Source organism: Microcaecilia unicolor, chromosome 9 (assembly GCF_901765095.1).
Source record: "Microcaecilia unicolor chromosome 9, aMicUni1.1, whole genome shotgun sequence".
In the NCBI taxonomy this organism is placed as follows: domain Eukaryota; kingdom Metazoa; phylum Chordata; class Amphibia; order Gymnophiona; family Siphonopidae; genus Microcaecilia; species Microcaecilia unicolor.
Window position 1 is genome coordinate 146,065,386 of NC_044039.1, and position 17,761 is coordinate 146,083,146.

At 47.9% G+C, this 17,761-nt stretch overlaps 1 protein-coding gene across 1 annotated transcript in view; it reads left to right on the forward strand.

Annotated features, from left to right (window-relative positions):
• INO80 (INO80 complex ATPase subunit) overlaps positions 1-17,761 on the forward strand; it is a 462,811-nt gene that overhangs the window by 57,372 nt on the left and 387,678 nt on the right. The gene's annotated exons all lie outside the window — the stretch shown is intronic.

Below are 17,761 nucleotides of genomic sequence, written 5' to 3' on the forward strand. Positions count from 1 at the left end.
CGATACCCACGCTTGGTGCCTCCAGTGCCTTGGGCCGGAGCATAATACCAAGACATGCACCTTGTGTCTCGGCTTGCGGAAGCGGACACAGGTGGCGAGGCAAGTTCTACGTGACCGTCTTTTTGGAACTTGCGCCGGCCCCTCGACGGCATCGGTGTCGACGGCTGGATCTTCGGTACCGATGTCGACGAAATCGGCACCGACCCCAGGAGTACAGGTACCGTTGGCCCGCCGGTCTGCCGGCGACGGCAGGGGTGAGCGGCCGCGCGGGCAATCGGCCCCGGCCACTCCCTCTACCCAGGGCCATCGGGACCGAACCCTGTCAGACCCGATTCATCTTGGCCGGGGGGGGGGGGGGGGCTTCTACCTCCTCTTCATCTCTGCCACCCAACACCGATGACGGGCACCGTAAGAAACCAAAAAAGCACTGGCATTGGTCGCCCACGGCGCATGGGACCACCAGCTCCGGCGCCTCCAGAGATGATTCGACGCCAAGGAAGCGGCAGTGCCGAGAGGAGCGTTCCCCCTCGGTCGAAGAGGTGTCGCTGCGTCAGTCCATGGGTGCTTCGGTACCGTCTCCTGGATCCGAGCAGCTTCCGGCACCGACACCCGCACCGGCCCCCCTGCCTTTCCCGGCAGCCGACCTTGATGAGTGCCTCCGAGCCATCCTTCCTGGGATTATGGAAGGGCTGATGCACCAGGCTTTGCCGGCGCCGGGGGTGCTTACGCCCCCGGCGCCGTTGATGGAGGCGCCGGTGTGCTCCAGCCCGATGCCGAGGCCTCCGACTCCGACGCTGCTTGCGGCACCGGTGTCGACCGCCACGCAGGTGGAATCCCCGTCGACGTCGATGGAGGGAGCTTCATCCCCGCCGACGCGGGAGTCCACCGCTCGACACCATCATCGAGGACGTGGTTCTTCGCAGTCGAGACGGGCCCGGTTTAGGTCAGAGCTGCAAGAGCTCATGTCCGACACCGAGGAAGAGGCCTTGTGGGGGGAGGAGGAGGACCCCAGATATTTCTCCTCAGAGGAGTCTGAGAGCCTTCCCTCCGACCCCACTCCTTCACCGGAGAGGAAGCTCTCACCATCTGAGAGCCTCTCCTTTGCTTCCTTCATCGGGACATGTCCATTTGCATTCCCTTCCCCGTGGTCTCTGTGGATGAGCTGAGGGCTGAGATGCTCGAGGTCCTCGACTATCCATCACCACCTAGAGTCTTCCACGGTGCCGTTGCACAATGTCCTCAAAGAGACACTGCTTCGGAACTGGCTGAAGCCATTATCTAATCCCACCATCCCCAAGAAAGCGGAGTCCCAATACAGGATCCACTCTGACCCAGAGTTGATGCGGCCCCAATTGCCTCATGACTCGGCGGTCGTGGACTCTGCTCTCAAGAGGGCACGGAGTTCGAGGGATACCGCCTCTGCACCCCCTGGGCGGGAGTCTCGCAATCTGGACTCGTTTGGGAGGAAGGCCTACCAATCTTCTATGCTCGTGACCCGCATCCAGTCATACCAGCTCTACACGAGCATTCACATGCGGAACAATGTGAAGCAACTGGCGGACCTGGTCGACAAGCTCCCTCCGGAGCAGTCCAGGCCTTTTCAGGAGGTGGTCAGGCAGCTGAAGGCGTGCAGAAAATTCCTGTCCAGGGGTATCCATGACACCTGTGATGTGGCATCCCGAGCTGCGGCCCAAGGTATAGTGATGCGCAGACTCTCCTGGCTGCATGCCTCTGACCTGGACAACTGCACCCAGCAAAGACTGACGGATGTCCCTTGCCAGGGGGATAACATCTTTGGTGAGAAGGTCGAGCAGTTGGTGGACCAACTGCACCAGCGGGAAACCGCTCTCGACAAGCTCTCCCACCGGGCGCCTTCAGCATCCACCTCAACAGGTGGACGTTTGTCCCGGGCCCGGCAGGCTGCGCCCTACACCTACAACAAGCGTAGGTACTCCCAGCCGGCCCGAAGGCCTCCTCAGGCACAGGGACAGTCCCAGCGCGCTTGTTCCCGTCAACAACGTGCGCCTAAGCAGCCCCCTGCGCCTCCACAGCAAAAGCCGGGGACGGGTTTTTGACTGGATCCATGGGAACATAGCCGCCATCAAAGTGTCCGTACCGGACGACCTGCCGGTCGGGGGGAGGTTGAAAGCTTTTCACCAAAGGTGGCCTCTGATAACCTCCGACCAGTGGGTTCTCCAAATAGTCCGGTGCGGATACACCCTGAATTTGGCCTCCACCAAATTGCCCGCCGGGAGCCCAATCCTTCAGCTCCCATCACAAGCAGGTACTTGCAGAGGAACTCTCCGCCCTTCTCAGCGCCAATGTGGTCGAGCCCGTACCACCCGGGCAGGAAGGGCAGGGATTCTATTGCAGGTACTTCCTTGTGGAAAAGAAAACAGGGGGGATGCGTCCCATCCTAGACCTGAGAGGCCTGAACAAATACCTGGTCAAAGAAAAGTTCAAGATGCTTTCCTTGGGCACCCTTCTACCAATGATTCACAAAGACGATTGGCTATGTTCCCTGGATTTAAAGGACGCTTATACTCACGTCCCGATACTGCCAGCTCACAGACAGTATCTCTGATTCCGTCTGGGGACACAGCATTTTCAGTATTGTGTGCTGCCCTTTGGGCTTGCCTCTGCACCACGGGTGTTCACGAAGTGTCTCGTGGTGGTTGCGGCGTATCTACGCAAGCTGGGAGTGCACGTGTTCCCGTATCTTGACGATTGGCTGGTCAAGAACACCTCAGAGGCAGGGGCTCTCCGGTCCATGCAGTGCACTATTCACCTCCTGGAGCTGCTGGGGTTTGTGATAAATTACCCGAAGTCCCATCTTCAGCCAGTCCAATCTCTGGAATTCATAGGAGCTCTGCTGAATTCACAGACGGCTCAGGCCTTTCTTCCCGAAGCGAGGGCCCACAACCTCCTGTCCCTCGCTTCCCAGGCCAGAGCTTCTCAGCAGGTCACAGCTTGGCAGATGTTGAGACTCCTGGGCCATATGGCCTCTACAGTTCATGTGACTCCCATGGCTCGTCTTCACATGAGATCTGCTCAATGGACCCTAGCTTCCCGGTGGTGCCAAGCCACCGGAAATCTAGAAGATGTCATCCGCCTGTCCCCCAGTTGTCGCAATTCGTTGCACTGGTGGACACTTCGGACCAATTTGACCCTGGGACGTCCATTCCAAATTCCGCAGCCCACGAAGGTGCTGACGACGGATGCATCTCGCCTGGGATGGGGAGCTCATGTCGATGGGCTTCACACCCAGGGACTGTGGTCCCTCCAGGAACAAGATCTTCAGATCAACCTCCTGGAGCTCCGAGCGGTCTGGAACGCACTGAAGGCCTTCAGAGATCGGCTGTCCTATCAAATTATCCAAATTCGGACAGACAATCAGGTTGCAATGTATTACATCAACAAACAGGGGGGCACCGGATCTCGCCCCCTGTGTCAAGAAGCCATCGGGATGTGGCGTTGGGCCTGCCAGTTCGGCATGCTTCTTCAAGCCACATACCTGGCAGACGTAACCAGTCTGGCTGACAGACTGAGCAGAGTCATGCAACTGCACGAGTGGTCGCTCCATTCCAGAGTGGTACGCAAGATCTTCCGAGAGTGGGGCACTCCCTCGGTGGACCTTTTCGCCTCTCAGGCCAACCACAAGCTGCCTCTGTTCTGTTCCAGACTACAGGTGCACGGCAGACTAGCGTCAGATGCCTTTCTCCTCCATTGGGGGACCGGCCTCCTGTATGCTTATCCTACCATACCTTTGGTGGGGAAGACCTTACTGAAGCTCAAGCAAGACCACGGCACCATGATTCTGATAGCGCCTTTTTGGCCCCATCAGATCTGGTTCCCTCTACTTCTGGAGTTGTCCTCCGAAGAACCGTGGTGATTGGAGTGTTTTCCGACTCTCATTTCGCAGAACGACGGAGCGCTTCTGCATCCCAACCTTCAGTCTCTGGCTCACACGGCCTGGATGTTGAGGGCGTAGATTTTGCTTCGTTGGGTTTGTCTGAGGGTGTCTCCCGGGTCTTGCTTGCCTCTAGAAGGGATTCCACCTAGAAGAGTTACTTTTTCAAGTGGAGGAGGTTTGTCGTCTGGTGTGAGAGCAAGGCCCTAGAACCTCGTTCTTGCCCTGCACAGAACCTGCTTGAATACCTTCTGCACTTATCAGAGTCTGGTCTCAAGACCAACTCAGTAAGGAATCACCTTAGTGCGATTAGTGCTTGCCATCATTGTGTAGAGGGTAAAGCCATCTCTGGAGAGCCTTTAGTCGTTCGATTTATGAGAGGCTTGCTTTTGTCAAGGCCCCCTGTCAAGCCTCCTGCAGTGTCATGGGATCTCAATGTCGTCCTCACCCAGCTGATGAAACCTCCTTTTGAGCCACTGAATTCTTGCCATCTGAAGTACTTGACCTGGAAGGTCATTTTCTTGGTGGCAGTTACTTCAGCTCGCAGAGTCAGTGAGCTGCAGGCCCTGGTAGCTCATGCTCCATATACCAAATTTCATCATAACAGAGTAGTACTCCGCACTCACCCTAAGTTCCTGCCAAAGGTGGTGTCGGAGTTCCGTCTTAACCAGTCAATTGTCTTGCCAACATTCTTTCCCAGACCATATACCCGCCCTGCTGAACGTCAGTTGCACACATTGGACTGCAAGCGAGCGTTGGCCTTCTATCTGGAGCGGACACAGCCCCACAGACAGTCCGCCCAATTGTTTGTTTCTTTCGACCCCAATAGGAAGGGGGTCGCTGTCGGGAACTGCACCATCTCCAATTGGCTAGCAGATTGCATTTTCTTCACTTATGCCCAGGCTGGGCTGGCTCTTGAGGGTCATGTTACGGCTCATAGTGTTAGAGCCATGGCAGCGTCAGTGGCCCACTTGAAGTCAGCCACTATTGAAGAGATTTGCAAGGCTGCGACGTGGTCATCTGTCCACACATTCACATCACATTACTGCCTCCAGCAGGATACCCGACGTGACAGTCGGTTCGGGCAGTCGGTGCTGCAGAATCTGTTTGGGGTTTGAATCCAACTCCACCCTCCAGGACCCGATTTGTTCTGTTCAGGCTGCACTCTGTTAGTTGTTCTTCGTAGGTCAATTTCTGTTATGCCCTCGCCGTTGCGAGGTTCAATTGACCTGGGTTCTTGTTTTGAGTGAGCCTGAGAGCTAGGGATACCCCAGTCATGAGATCAAGCAGCCTGCTTGTCCTCGGAGAAAGCGAATGATACATACCTGTAGCAGGTGTTCTCCGAGCAGGCTGATTGTTCTCACCTACCCTCCCTCCTCCCCTTTGGAGTTGCGTTTTTTCCTCATTCCTTTGCTTGTCATTCAACTGAGCGGGAACGGTCGCGCACGGGAGGGAAGACGGCCGCACATGCGCGGTGGGCGTGCCCTGCGTGCGGGACCGCCCGCGAAGTTTTGTTCCGGTTGGTGGGGGCTGCCGTGGACGTCAACCCAGTCGTGAGAACAATCAGCCTGCTGTCCTCGGAGAACACCTGCTACAGGTATGTATCATTCGCTTGCTGAGCCACCCACGACACATTCAACGTTTTCCAAACATTGTCTGCCAGCTGTTTGGGGACGAAGCCAAATTGATTGGAATGAATCAGCTTAGGCAAGACTTTGCCCACTCGCTCCACCAAAATGTTTGCTAAAATTTTTACATCTAAATTTGATAGGGAAATGGGGCGGTAGGAACCACAGTTGGTCGGATCCCTCCCTGGTTTCAAAAGAATGATCACTCCCACCTCCCTCATATTTATCAGCAAGTGTTCCCCCCTGAAAACAACCATTACAACCCTGAAGTAGCAAAGGGCTCACCTCTCCAGAGAATAAACCTTGTAGAATTTCTCAGAAAATCTCTCTAATCTAGGAACTGTAACACCCTTGAGACCCTTGTTCGCACATAAAATTTCAGACATTGAGAAGGGTGCCTCCAATTGTGCATCCTCCTCGGTGGTTAACCTCGGCAAGTCCAACTGAGAAAGATGCTCTCCAATGGCCACCATATCTGATCCCTTTTCCTGGCTATAAAGCTTCTTATAAAACTGAACAAAAAGAGCTCTAATCTTCCCATCCTAATATTGCAGAACACCACCCAGCCCCTTAAGCTTCATAATAGTAGATACAATTCACTTCTTTCTCAAGTGCCAAGCTAGCACTTTCCCAGGTTTTTTTTTTGCCAAACTCAAAGAACTTCTGCTGGACCAGGTGCCTCAAAAACTCCACCTTGTGCACCTGTAGACAAAGCAGCTCATTCCTACAATGTTTCAACTGGCTCAAAATGCTCAGAGTATCCCTTCTTTGATGAGAGCTCTCCAAAGCCACCAAGCGAGTCTGTAATTCTAACTCATGATTCTCCCGAGCATGCTTTTTACTAGCTCCAATTTAATCAAATGTCCATGGACTACCACCTTCAGGGTATCCCAAAGCGCCCCATCAGACACCTCTCCAGTATTATTACTTTCCAGAAACTGCTCAGTGATCTCCTGGATTTCATCACAAACCTGCTTATTACCCAACAGACATTCATTGAATCTCCAGAAAGCTTGGTTCCTGTTTACTTCCAGCCCAGTCACCCAGGAGTACATGGTTCAGTGTTGAGTATCCTTGAAGGATACTATTGAAACAGGATCTTTAGGGAATCCCAATAGACAGGTTTCAATAATGGTCAAAGAAAGCTAGGGGTGTTTAATGGGAGAACAGAGTAAAGGATGCAGATGATCCCAGTCAAACTCAAAGCAGCTTGTAGATGCAAGGAAAAAACACAGTGACGTGTCTATATATTAGAGTTCTAGAAGCCTAAAAAATAAGATGGGAGATTTAGAGTATATAGCACTAAATGGAGAAGTAGATGTAATAGGCATCGCGGAGACCTTGTGGAAGGAGAACAATCATAATGGACACAGTGTTAACAGGGTACAAATTATATTGCAATTACAGAGTGGATCAAATTTGAAGGGGGGTGGGGGAGGTTGTGCTATAGTTTAAAGAGGGAATTGAGTCAATCAGTTCAAATATTCTTCATGAACCAGATAGCTGTGTGGTATCCTTGTGGACATAAATTCCATGAGTGAAGGGAAGGAGTATACTGGTAGGACAGAACGAACAGATGGATGATGAAATGTTTACAGACATTAGGAAACCTGGCAAATTGGGCAACATTATAATAAATAACTGCTTCTTCGAGCAACTGGTCCAAGAACCGAGAAGAGGGGGAGCTATTTTAGATCTAGTCCGTAGTGGAATGCAGGACATGGTACGAGAGGTAATGGTATTGGATCTGCTGGGAAACGGTGATCATAAGATGTTCAAATCTGAGTTAATATCTGTAGTGAAGTCACTAAGGAAATCTACTGTAGCAGCGTTTTAATTTTCAAAAGGGCAGCTACTGCAAAATGAGGAAAATTGTTAAGAAGCTAAAAGGGTCAGCCGCAAAGGTTAGGATTTCTTATTTACTCTGCTTTGGAAGTTTCATATACTGGAGGCAGGAGGAGCTAGACGTCCAGAGTCACTGTGTCTTTTCAGTGTTCTCTATCTTAGAAATGATAAAAGAGACGCAAATAAAATAGGCAATGTGATAATAATGGGTGACTTCAATTATCCAAATATAGACTGGGTAAGTGTAAAATCGGGACACGCTAAAGAGGTACAATTCCTTGATGAAATCAAGATCAGCTTTATGGAGCAGCTGGTGCAGGAGCCGACGAGAGAAGGAAAAATTCTAGACTTGGTTCTTAGTGGAGCGCATGATCTGGTGCGGGACGTTATGGTACTGGGGCCGCTTGATAAGTGATCATAATATGATCAGTTTTGATATCAACCTTGAAGTATCTATACACAGGAAGTCAAAATACATTAGCGTTTAACTTTAAAAAACGAGACTATGATAAAATGAGAAGAACGGTTAAAAAAAAAAACTTAGGGGGGCAACTGAGAGGGTAAAAACTGTACAACAGGCATGGACGCTGTTCAAAAATACCATCCTGGAGGCCCAGGCTAAACATATTCCGCTAATTAGAAAAGAAAGATGGAAGTCCAAAAGACAGCCGGCGTGGTTGAAAAGTGAGGTAAAGGAAGCTATTAGGGCTAAAAGAAACGCCTTCAGAAAATGGAAGAAGGAACCATCTGAAAATAACAAGAAGCAGCATAAGGAGTGTCAAAGCAAATGCAAGGCGCAGATAAAGAAGACCAAGAGGGATTACGAAAAAAAGATAGCAGAGGCAAAAAAACATAGCAAAAATTTTTTTCGGTATATTAAAAGCAGGAAGCCAGCAAAAGAATCATCGGTTGGGCCGCTGGATGACCGAGGGGTAAAAGGGGCGATCAAACAAGATAAAGACGTAGCGGAGAGATTGAATTCTTTGCTTCGGTCTTCACTGAGGAATATTTGGGTGGGATACCGGTGTCAGAAATGGTATTTCAAGCGGACGAGTCGGAGAAACTTACTTCATGGTAAACCTGGAGGATGTAATGGGGCAGTTCAGCAAACTGAAGAGTAGCAAATCTCCTGGACCAGATGGTATTCATCCTAGAGTACTGATAGAACTGAAAAATGAGCTTGCGGAGCTACTGTTAGTGATATGTAATTTATCCTAAAAATCAAGCATGGTACCGGAAGATTGGAGGGTGGCTTATGTAACGCCGATTTTTAAAAAAGTTTCCGGGGAGATCCGGGAAACTATAGACCGGTGAGTCTGACGTCGGTGCTGGAGAAAATGGTAGAGACTATTATCAAAAACAAAATTACAGAGCACATCCGAGGACATGGATTACTGAGACCGAGTCAGCACAGCTTTTGTGTGGGGAAATCTTGCCTGACCAATTTACTTCAATTCTTTGAAGGAGTAAACGAACATGTGGACAAAGGGGAGCCGGTTGATATTGTGTATCTGGATTTTCAAAAGGCGTTTGACAAGGTACCTCATGAAAGGCTACAGAGGAAACTGGAGGGTCATGGGATAGGAGGAAATGTCCTATTGTGGATTAAAAACTGGTTGAAGAATAGGAAAATTAAGCTTAAATGGGCAGCATTCACAATGGAGAAGGGTAGTTAGTGGGGTTCCTCAGGGGTCTGTGCTAGGACAGCTGCTTTTTAACATATTTATAAATGATTTAGAGATGGGAGTAACTAGCGAGGTAATTAAATTTGCTGATGACACAAAGTTATTCAAAGTCGTTAACTCGCGACAGGATTGTGAAAAATTACAGAAGGACGAGACTGGGAGACTGGGCGGCTAAATGGCAGATGACGTTTAATGTGAGCAAGTGCAAGGTGATGCATGTGGGAAAAAAGAACCCGAATTATAGCTACGTCATGCAAGGTTCCACGTTAGGAGTTACAGACCAAGAAAGGGATCTGAGTGTCGTCGTCGATAATACACTGAAACCTTCTGCTCAATGTGCTGCTGCAGCTAGGAAAGCGAATAGAATGTTGGATATCATTATGAAAAGTATGGAAAATAGGTGTGAGGATGTTATAATGCTGTTGTATCGCTCCATGGTGCGACCGCACCTTGAGTACTGTGTTCAATTCTGGTCGCCGCATCTCAAGAAACATATAGTAGAATTGGGAAAAGGTGCAGCGAAGGGCGACTAAAATGATAGCGGGGATGGGACGACTTCCCTATGAAGAAAGACTAAGGAGGCTAGGACTTTTCAGCTTGGAGAAGAGACGGCTGAGGGGAGACATGATAGAGGTATATTACTACTACTACTACTTATCATTTTTATAGCGCTACTAGACGTACGCAGCGCTGTACACTTCAACATGAAGAGACAGTCCCTGCTCGACAGAGCTTACAATCTAATTTGGACAGACAAACAGGACAAACAAGAGATAAGGGAATATTAAAGTGAGGATGATAAAATAAGGGTTCTGAACAAGGGTTAGGAGTTAAAAGCAGCATCAAAAAGGTGGGCTTTTAGCTTAGATTTGAAGACGGTCAGAGATGGAGCTTGACGTACCGGCTCAGGCAGTCTATTCCAGTCATATGGTGCAGCAAAATAAAAGGAACGGAGTCTGGAGTTAGCAGTGGAGGAGAAGGGTGTAGATAAGAGAGATTTACCCAGTGAACGGAGTTCCCTGGGAGGAATGTAGGGAGAGATGAGAGTGGAGAGGTACTGAGGAGCTGCAGAGTGAATGCACTTATAAGTCAATGAGAGGAGTTTGAACTGTATGCGGAAATGGATAGGAAGCCAGTGAAGTGACTTGAGGAGAGGGCTAATATGAGCTTAATGACCCTGGCGGAAAATTAGTCATGCAGCAGAATTTTGAACAGATTGAAGAGGAGAGAGATGGCTAAGCGGGAGACCTGTGAGAAGCAAGTTGCAATAGTCTAAGCGAGAGGTGATAAGAGTGTGAATGAGGGTTCTGGTATTGTGCTCAGAAAGGAAAGGCGAATTTTGCTGATATTATAGAGAAAGAAACGACAGGTTTTAGCAGTCTGTTGAATATGTGCAGAGAAGGAGAGGGAGGAGTCGAAGATGACCACAAGGTTACGAGCTGATGAGACAGGAAGGATGAGAGTGTTATCCACAGAAAGAGAGAATGGGGGAGGAGGAGAGGTTGGTTTAGGGGGAAAGATAAGAAGCTCAGTCTTGGTCATATTTAGTTTCAGATGGCGCTGAGACAGGCAGGCTGATACTTTGGCCTGGATTTCGGCTGAGATTTCTGGTGTGGAGAGGTAGATCTGGGAGTCATCAGTGTAAAGATGATACTGAAAACCATGGGAAGAGATCAGAGTACCAAGGAAAAGTATTGATGGAGAAGAGAAGAGGTCCCAGGACAGTTCCCTGAGGTACACTAACTGACAATGGGATAGAAGTAGAAGAGGAGCCACTAGAGTATACACTAAAGGTACGCTGGGAGAGATGATAAGAAAACCAGGAAAGAACAGAGCCCTGAAATCCAAGTGAGGACTGTATCAAGGAGTAGGCTGTGATCAACTGTGTCAAAAGCAGCAGATCGAGAAGGATGAGGATAGAATAGAGACCTTTGGATCTGGCTAGGAACAGATCATTGGAGACTTTAGCAAGCGCTGTTTCAGTTGAATGAAGGGAGCGAAAGCCAGATTGAAGTGGATCAAGAATAGCTTGAGATGAAAGAAAGTCAAGGCAACGGCTGTGAACGGCACGTTCAAGTATCTTGGATAGGAAAGGGAGGAGGGAGATAGGGCGATAGTTGGAAGGACAGGTAGGGTCCAATGAAGGTTTTTTAAGGAGTGGTGTGACTATGGCATGTTTTGAAGGCATCAGGAACACTCGCAGTGGACAATGAAAGATTGAGGATATGACAGATAAACGGGATGACAGTAGGAGAGATAGTGTTAAGTAGATGGGTGGGAATAGGATCAGAGGAACAGGTAGTTAGTTTCGAGGAGGAAAGAAGATGTGTAGTTTCCTCTTCCGTGATTTCAGAAAAGGAAGAAAAGGAGGCAGGATTTGGAGGGTTGAGAGAATGGACTAAGGGAAGGAGAAGTGGAGGTGACCTGGTTGAGAATTCAAGTTTAATCTTGTGAACCTTATCATGAAAGAACTCAGCCAGAGTCTGGGGGGAAAGTGAAGGGGGGGGGGGGTTGGAGGTGAAGGCACTTGGAGGAGAGAGTTCAGTGTGGCAAAGAGACGACGAGGGTTTGAGCCAAGAGAATTAGTCAACTGGATGTAATAGTCCTGTTTGGCAAGTAAAAGAGCAGACTGGAAGGAGGTCAGCAAGAATTTGAAATTATGAAGTCAACATGGGCACGGGATTTCAGCCAAAGGCGTTTGTCAGAGCGGGCACAGGAACGTAGGTAGCGGATTCTAGAGGTCAGCCAAGGTTGGGGTTTGGTACGTTTTACAGAACGGGGAATGAGAGGAGCAAGAGTATCCAGAGCAGAGGAGAGAATAGTGTTATAGGAAGAGTCAGCCTCATTGATAGACTTGGATAACATAGTGGTAGAGAAGAGATTTGAAACATTGGAGGGCAGAGTAGAAGGGTCGATAGCCTGAAGATTCCTAAATGTATTGGTTAAGATTGGACGGGACTGGGGAGGAGGGTGTTTTAAGTGTGAAAGTTATCAGATGATGGTCAGAGAGGGGAAGAGTTGAGGCACAGAAATTGGAGGAGTGGCCTAGTGGTTAGGGTGGTGGACTTTGGTCCTGGGGAACTGAGGAACTGAGTTCGATTCCCGGCACAGGCAGCTCCTTGTGACTCTGGGCAAGTCATTTAACTCTATTGCCCACCGCATTGAGCCTGCCATGAGTGGGAAAGCGCGGGGTACAAATGTAACAACAATAAAAATAAACTGGAGAGTGAGCAGTTTGAGGATAGGATAAGATCAAGACAGTGGCTGTTCTGGTGAGTGGGGGCAGTGGAGTACAGTTGAGGATTGAAAGAGGATGTTAAAGCAAGAAACTGCGAAGCATAAGAGTCAGAGGGATCATTAGCATGAATGTTAAAATCCCCAAGAATGAGGGAAGGAGATGAAGGTTTCAAGAAAGAAGGAAAGCCAAGCATCAAAGTCAGTGAGAAAGGAAGAAAGGGACTTATCAGGGGGTTGATAAATGACTGCTACTCGGAGAGGCAGAGGAGCAAATAGACGGATGGAGTGGACTTCGAAGGAAGAAAAACAGTGAGACTGAGATAGAAGAAGAGGTTGAAATCTACAAGAGGGTGAAAGTAGTAGCTCGACACCAGCTCCGCGGCCAATCGGGCAAGGAGTATGGGAGAAAAGATAACCTCCATAGCATAGGGCCACAACTGAAGCAGAGTCTTCAGGGTAAAGCCAAGTTTCAGTTAGGGCAAGCAGATGAAGAGAACGAGAGATAAAGAGGTCATGGATGTAGGAAAGTTTGTTACAGGCAGAGCGGGCATTCCACAGAGTGCAAGAGAAAGGCAGGGAAGGAGGGGGGAGGAGAGGAACAGAAATTAGATTGGAGATATCACGGTGTGACCTGCACAAATAGGATGAGAGCTGATGTGGAGGACCAGGATTGGGATTAATGTCCCCAGTGGAGAACAGGAGAAGGAGTAAGAGAGTACGGAGAAGAGTAGGAGAGGTGCGACGAAGGCGAGATGTAATCATATAGAAAGGAGATGGATGAATAGAAGGAAGGAAATGTTTAAGGTTGAGAGCTGAGAAAAAGGAAGAGGAAAAAAGAGATGGTGAGATGATGAATACAGATGGTGGACAATCAAGCTCATTTTCAAAGCACTTAGCCTCCCAAAGTTCCATAGAAACCTATGGAACTTAGCCTCCCAAAGTGCTTTGAAAATATGCCTCAATGTGTTCCTGCAGTGTACATTGGTTTAAGACGGAGAAACAAATTAGGAAGGGACAGTGCCAAGAAGAAAAAGTGTAGTGGAGCCATAAGTAGTAACTGGGAGAAAAGTAGATGTAAAGAGAAAAACGCCTGGTACCTAGAGCGGAGGCCCTGAATGGATTGGAGTGGACCTTGGAGTCATCCCGGAGAAGGCTGTAAAGGATATGCAGATGAGCTGCAAATCCTCCGCAGCACCTGAAAGGCAGCCGGTGGTAGAGCTGGGCACCTCTCAGCTGAGGAAAAGGCTTACCAGGGGTTAGGCCAAAGCCAGCATTCCTCCCCCTGAGGGTCGCCTGATCCTAGCCAAAAAGCACCTGGAAACCCTGGCACTTGGAGCTAGGGCCCTGGGAAGATCGGGGTGGACCTGGGAGTCACCCCGGATACAGCTGTGAGGAAATGCAGAAGGGCTGCAAGTCCTCCACAGCACCTGGTGGGAGCGCTGGGCACCTAGAGCGGAGGCCCTGAGTGGATCGGAGTGGACCTGGGAGTCACCCCGGAGAAGGCTGTAAAGGATATGCAGATGAGCTGCAAGTCCTCCGCAGCACCTGAAAGTCAGCCGGTGGTAGATTGGAGTGGAACAGGTGGATGTGAAGTGTCTGTTCACGCTTTCCCAAAATACTAGGACTAGGGGGCATGCGATGAAACTACAGTGTAGTAAATTTAAAACAAATCGGAGAAAATTTTTCTTCACCCAACGCATAATTAAACTCTGGAATTCGTTGCCGGAGAACGTGGTGAAGGCGGTTAGCTTAGCAGAGTTTAAAAAGGGGCTAGACGGTTTCCTAAAGGACAAGTCCATAAACCACTACTAAATGGACTTGGGAAAAATCCACAATTCCAGGAATAAAATGTATAGAATGTTTGTATGTTTGGGAAGCTCGCCAGGTGCCCTTGGCCTGGATTGGCTGCTGTCGTGGACAGGATGCTGGGCTTGATGGACCTTTGGTCTTTTCCCAGTGTGGCATTACTTATGTACTTATGTACTCCACCTGCTGGTAGGCGGATATAACCCATCAGTTAATGGATTCATCTGCTGTGACTAAAGGAAAGAAAATTACCGAGGTAAGAACCTAATTTTCCCTTACTACATCCTCCAGCAGTGAGTTCCAGAGCTTAACTATTTGAATGAAAAAATATTTTCTCCTATTTGTTTTAAAAGTATTTCCATGTAATTTCATTGATTGTCCCCGGTTTTTGTACTTTTTTGAAAGAGTGAAAAATTGATTCACTTTTACTCATTCTACACCACTCAGGATTTTACAGACTTCAGTCATATCCTCTCTCAGCTGTCTCTCTTCCAAACCAAAGAGCCCTAACCTCTTTAACCTTTTCTTGTATGGGAGGAGTTCCATCCCCTTTATCATTTTGGTCGCTCTTCTTTGAACCTTTTCTAATTCTGCTATATCTTTTTTGAGATACTCTGACCAGAATTGAATGCAATACTCGAGGTAAGGTCGCACCAAGGAGTGATACAGAGGCATTATAATATTCTTGGTCTTATTTTGCATCGCTTTCCTAATTGTTCCTAGCATCCTGTTTGCTTTTTTGGCCACTGCCGCACACTGGGCAGAAGATTATAGCATATTGTTTACAATAACACCTAGACCTTTTTCTTGAGTACTGAGTGGACCCAAGCATCATGGTTCGGATTATTCTTCCTAATGTGCATTACTTTGCATTTGCCAACGTTAAATTTCATCTACCATTTGGATCTTCCTGCAATTTTTCACATTTCACAAGTGTTTTTGACAGTCTTGAATAGTTTTGTGTCATCTGCAAATCTAGTCACCTCACTCGTCATTCTGATTTCCAGATCATTGTTAAATATGTTAAATCTACATTTCTACCCCTGATATCTCACCTTGCATCCAAACAAAAGTTTCAGCGTGCTTGTCTGACATTGCTGTCTGGATGTCTCAACGCCACCTGAAATTAAACATGACCAAAACCGAGCTTCTCATTTTTCCCCCCAAACCCACCTCCCCACTCTCCCCATTTTCTATTTCTGTTGATGGCTCTCTCATTCTCCCTGTCTCCTCAGCTCGAAACCTTGGGGTCATCTTTGACTCTTCTCTCTCCTTCTCTGCTCATATCCAGCAGATCGCCAAGACCTGTCGTTTCTTTCTTTACAACATCCGTAAAATCCGCCCCTTTCTTTCCGAGCACTCTACCAAAACCCTCATCCACACCCTTGTCACCTCTCGTTTAGACTACTGCAGTCTGCTTCTTGCTGGCCTCCCACTTAGTCACCTCTCCCCTCTCCAATCGGTTCAAAACTCTGCTGCCCGTCTCGTCTTCCGCCAGGGTCGCTTTACTCATACTACCCCTCTCCTCATGTCGCTTCACTGGCTCCCTATCCGTTTTCGCATCCTGTTTAAACTTCTTCTACTAACCTATAAATGTACTCACTCTGCTGCTCCCCAGTATCTCTCCACACTCGTCCTTCCCTACACCCCTTCCTGTGCACTCCGCTCCATGGATAAATCCTTCTTATCTGTTCCCTTCTCTACTACTGCCAACTCCAGACTTCGCGCCTTCTGTCTCGCTGCACCCTACGCCTGGAATAAACTTCCTGAGCCCCTACGTCTTGCCCCATCCTTGGCCACCTTTAAATCTAGACTGAAAACCCACCTCTTTAACATTGCTTTTGACTCGTAACCACTTGTAACCGCTCGCCTCCACCTACCCTCCTCTCTTCCTTCCTGTACACATTAATTGATTTGATTTGCTTACTTTTTTTTTTTTGTCTATTAGATTGTAAGCTCTTTGAGCAGGGACTGTCTTTCTTCTATGTTTGTGCAGCGCTGCGTATGCCTTGTAGCGCTATAGAAATGCTAAATAGTAGTAGTAGTAGTAAATGGCACTGGTTCCAGTACAGATCCCTGCAGCACTCTACTATTCACCCTCCTGCATTGAGAAAAATGGCCATTTAACCATACCCTCGTTTTTTTTTTTTTGTCCAGTAACTGATTCCTAATCCAGAGATGGACATTGCCTCCTATCCCATGACACTTTTATTTTCTCATGAGTCTTTCATGAAGAACTTTCTCAAAAGCTTTATGAAAATCTAGATATACAACATCAACTGACTCACCTTTATCCATGTGTTTATTCACGCCTTCAAAGAAATGAAGCAGATTGGTGAGGCAAGAGTTGGCTTGGCTGAACCTATGCTGACCCATTAAACCATTTTTGTCTATGTGTTCCGTAATTTTATTCTTCCCACTATTTTGCCTGCAACTGAAGCCAGTGTTACTGGTCTGTAATTTCCTGGATTACTCCTAGAGCCCCTTTTAAAGATTGGTTTTACATTGGCCATCCTCCAATCTTCAGGTACTACGGACAATTTTAACGACAGGTTACAGGTCAGCAATTTCATGTTTGAGTTCAGGGTATACCATCCGGTCTAGGTGATTTATCACTATTGATTTGGGTCAGTACATTTTCCAGGTTCACTGAGATTTCTTTCAGTTCCTCTGCATTGTCACCCTTGAAACCCATTTCTGGTACAGGTAGATGTCCAAGTCTTTAAATATTTCCTGGATAATCAGCAATTGTTCTAATGTTCTTGGGAATGTAGTCCCTCATCTACAAAACTCCGCTTATATTGCACTCATTTACCTCCTGGAAAATGTAATATTTTATTTTATAAATTTAAATCATAATGTACTTTGGAAGAGATGACCAGATCACAAGTTTTGTGATATATTGTGGTTGCCCATATAGAATCTTAAACACTAAAGTGCAGACTTTAGATTGTTCATGCCTACATAGGTAACCAATAAGCCTTGATATACAAAGATGTTACCTTTTCAAATTTCCTAGCAGAATACACCAATCTGTCGCATTCTACAGTGTTTGCCGTTTCTTTAATAACAAATCAGAGCACCTTGCATATCCAGAAGGGTTGCAAGTACCCAAGGTACAGTAGGGTAAAAACTAGGCAGAGGGCGATGACCTGCACAAGGTCAGTTAGGAGGAAAACTGGACTTGAAGTTAGCAAATATTTATTTGCTTATGTGGCACCCAGCCTCTCTTGGAGGACTCTCAGCCTGTTAGGGTTCCAGGATATCTACAGTGAATATGCAGCAGATAAATCTGTGTGTAAGGAAGGTGCTGCATGCAAGTTTCTTATGTATATTCATTGTGAATATCCTGGAAACCTGACCCGGGGGGGGGGGGGGGGGGGTTTGCATCCTCTGGGCAGGTTTGGGAGCCACTGACTTAGTGGTTACTTCACTTTCTTGTTGACTGTAGATGTTCTCGCTCTTGATGGCTATTCTTAGGAGTAAATGTCGGTGCATGCTTTAGATTGTAAGTGGAACGCCGTATTGTCACTGTTCTAGAAGCACACAAATTGTAATATTCTGTCAATTAGAACTTTGGCTGCTAGGTATTCTATTTGAAGTCCTGGAAATAGCCTTGACATGGAACCTGATTTTTATTTTTTCATATG